At 36.2% G+C, this 3,667-nt stretch overlaps 1 protein-coding gene across 1 annotated transcript in view; it reads left to right on the top strand.

Annotated features, from left to right (window-relative positions):
- The window catches only part of LOC102824916 (cysteine and tyrosine-rich protein 1-like), a 198,229-nt gene that overhangs the window by 170,272 nt on the left and 24,290 nt on the right, over positions 1-3,667 (top strand). The window lies entirely within an intron of this gene.

Genomic DNA, 3,667 nt, shown 5'->3' with positions numbered 1-3,667 from the left:
GTCTCTTCTGACATCCATTTTGACCTTTTCTTTCTTTCTTGTCTTCTTAATGACTTTTTGCTTTCTTCGTGTATGATGATCTTCATGTCAGCCCACAACTATTCTGGTCTTCTGTGTTTAGTGTTTAATGTATCAAATCTGTTCTTCAAATGATCTCTAAATTCAGGTGGGATATATTCAAGGTCATATTTTGGCTCTTGTGAACTTGTTTTCATTTTCTTCAGCTTCAGTTTGAATTTGAATATGAGTAATTGATGGTCTGTTCCACAGTCTGCCCTTGGCCTTGTTTTCACTGATGACATGGAGCTTTTCCATCATCTCTTTCTGCAGATGTAGTCAATTTAATTTCTATGTATTCCATCTGGCGAGGTCCATGTGTATAGTCTTCTCTTATGCTGTCTGAAGAACGTATTTGAAACGAACAAATCATTGATTTTGCAGAATTGTATCATGCAATCTTCAGCATCATTTCTATCACCAAGACCATGATTTTTTTTAGAAAAAGTCACCTAAGGATAAGCAACATTAATTTATTCACATATGATTTAAAACAAAGTTTTCTGCACTATGTTTGATAACCATACAGTTTCTCTCACAACCATTGAACTCTGCCAATGAAACACCAAAGCAATCTTTGTGAAAGTTAATTGCCAGGCATTTCTATGAGTTCAAACTACTAATCTCTAGGTTAGTGTTGTTTCTGTTAGGTGCCGTCAACTTGATTATGACTGGGAATTTGAACCACTGACCTTGTGTTTCAAATTGACCTTGCGGTCCAGTCTTTATCCCCAGCATCACACCAGGACTTCTGGTTAGTAGTTAGCCACAAACCTTTTACACTACCCTGGACATTTTTTAAATCAGTTATAAGCATGTAGATAAATAGGTGTGGATTAGTTCCATTAAAACTGTTCACGAAAACAATTAGCCTTTGACCTATGGGCTTAGTTTACCCATCCTGTGATTAAGGATTAAGTCGATTAAAGAAACATTCTCTATAATGAATAATCAGAAAGAGTAATTTGTTTATTAGTAGTGGCCAAAAAGTCAGATCTGACTCATTGCAAACAAATGTATAGTAGAATGAAATGTTGCCCACTTGTGCATTATTTTGGTGTGCACCAGTCCATTGTTAAGACCTCTGTGGATTTTGAGTGCCTTCAAACCCAGAGGCTCAACTTCCAGCACTGTATCAGAAAATATTCTGTTGTGATGCTAGGATTTCACAGGCTAATTTTTTTTAAGTAGTTCACCTAGTCTTTCTTCCTAGTCTTTATCTGGAAACTCACCTGAAATTTGCCCACCATGGAGTCCTGGTGTGGTACTGTAGTATGAGTACTCAACCACAAGGTTGGCTTGGATCGCAAGGTTAGCAGTTCAAACTCACCAGCCCCTCTTCAGAAACCCTATACAGGGTCACCATGAGTGGGAATCACTTGACGGCACTTAACAACAACAATGGGTCACTCTGCTGATAGTTGAAATACTCTTGGCACAAATTCCAGCATCATAGCAATGTACAAGCCATCAAAGTATGACAAACTGACAGAGGTGGTAGGTAGACAAATAGCAACACCATTTGTGGTGGTGGAACAGTTTCAGACCTTGCTTACAGTGGTGGTTACAGAAATCTACACATGTAATGAAAATGGCATAGACTATACGCACACTTATTTAGTTTTGATATAGTTCTAATCATCTAAGATGGAACCATTGAAGGAAATGGTGTGTAGGGCACCTGGAACCTCTCATATTATTTTTACAACTTCCTGTGACTCTACAATGGTTTCAAAATAAAAGTTTAAAGAAGTAAAATATGCAAACCCTGCAAAGTATTCTTTAAAAAAAAATCCATTATCTAAATTTCTTTCAGCTTTTTAGGTTGCCAAATTTCCCAAATTAATAACTTCTCTCTTTGCAACAGTCGACTAAACCAAATAATTTATATGCAGGAAGGCTCAGATTTGTTTGCTGTTTCTTTTAATTAATAATGCAATAAATAATGCTATTAATTTTATACTTGCCATTTCTTAAATAACTAATTTACAATTGTTAGTGGGTATCAAAGGATCAAGGACGCGAAAATCATGATTAAGTCAAAACAGCTCATTAGTTACTACCTCATTACTGACCTTAAGAACACGCACTTTTGCTGGAGCTGCCAACAAGAAAACAAAATGTGACTAATTTTCTTCTTTCCTCCATTTAAAATAAGAAATAACGAATATAAATCTGTTCCAATTTGATATCTTAACAGCTTTTATAACCCACACTTTGGAAACACTGTGCCTAAATAATTGGGCCATTGATTATTTCTGGAACACATATTAAGCTCTCTAATCTCACTTAAACCTGAAAATTGTAATAAAAAGGAAATTTCTAGATGATTTTTCGTTATTATTATCTCAAATGATTTTCTCTGATAGATCTTTTTTCTTGACAAGATTTATGCAGTCATGCATGGGAGATATTGATGGTAATATGTAAAGTTTTTGTTTTGTTTTTTTTAATTTAAAGAAATGTAGTCATATTACTGAGAAAAATGGAGAAAGCTACCAGCAGAATTGGACTCCTAGTGTGGCGTTGCGGGTTAATGTGCTGGACTACAAAGTCAGTTTGAAACACAAGGTTGGTGGTTCAAGCTCACCAGCTGCTCCTAGGAAACCCATTATAGAGTCGCTATGGGTCAGAACCAACTTGGCATCACTAAACAACAACAACCTGGAGAATTAGCTGAGAGATTTCAAAGTGATTGTTTCTAGAGAGCGCAAAAATTCAGAAGAAAAAATTTCCTTGTTTTTCCATATCTAAATAATGACTACTATGCACTGCGAGTTAATGCGATGGACTGCAAGATCAGTTTGAACTGCAAGGTCGGCGGTTCAAGCTCATTAGCTGCTCCTCAGAAACCCTATACAGGATCTCTGTGAGTTGGAACCAACTCGACGGCACTTAACAACAGCAACAACATACATACTTTCAGAAATTTGACATATAAAATACAGTTTTACCTCAGTGCTATCATCTTAATATTGATTAGCTTGCTAATAGTTGCTTTTCCATTTATAATAATATTATTAACTATGTGTCATGAACATTTCACCTCACAATCTCTTTATCCTTCTTAATAATTGTATAGGATTCATTCTATGAATGTATTTTTTCCCCTTTTTATATACATGTAGGATATATTCAGGGGAGAACTATGAGGCTTTTTGCTCCAGCAACAATTCACAGCCTCGGAAACCCTGTGCAAGGTCACTGTGAGTCAGTAATAAACAAACAGCACTTAAAAACAAGAAGGAATTTTTCTATTTCGCTGTGAGCAACACTTTGGTTGATATTTCTATTACATTAGTTTTACACGCATGAGCTACATTTCCTTAGGAATCATTGTTAGAAATTTTATTGCTTGGTCAAAAATAACATTTTGATAAAGATTTCCTCATTTTTCAAAATGATGGATAAGTTGAAACTTGCAAAATCATTTTATATGTGTATAATTATAAGGAGCTCTGGTAGCGTAGTGGTTACGAATCGGGCTGCGAACCTTAAGGTCAGTGGTTCGAAACTACCAGCCGCTCCGAGGGAGAAAGATGAGGCTTTCTACTCCCGTAAGGATTTACACCCTCGGAAACCCTGTACAGGGTCGCTATGGGTCGGCTCT

The sequence above is a fragment of the Chrysochloris asiatica genome, unplaced genomic scaffold, assembly GCF_000296735.1.
Source record: "Chrysochloris asiatica unplaced genomic scaffold, ChrAsi1.0 scaffold00199, whole genome shotgun sequence".
NCBI lineage: Eukaryota > Metazoa > Chordata > Mammalia > Afrosoricida > Chrysochloridae > Chrysochloris > Chrysochloris asiatica.
This window is presented reverse-complemented; position numbering and strand designations above follow the sequence as displayed.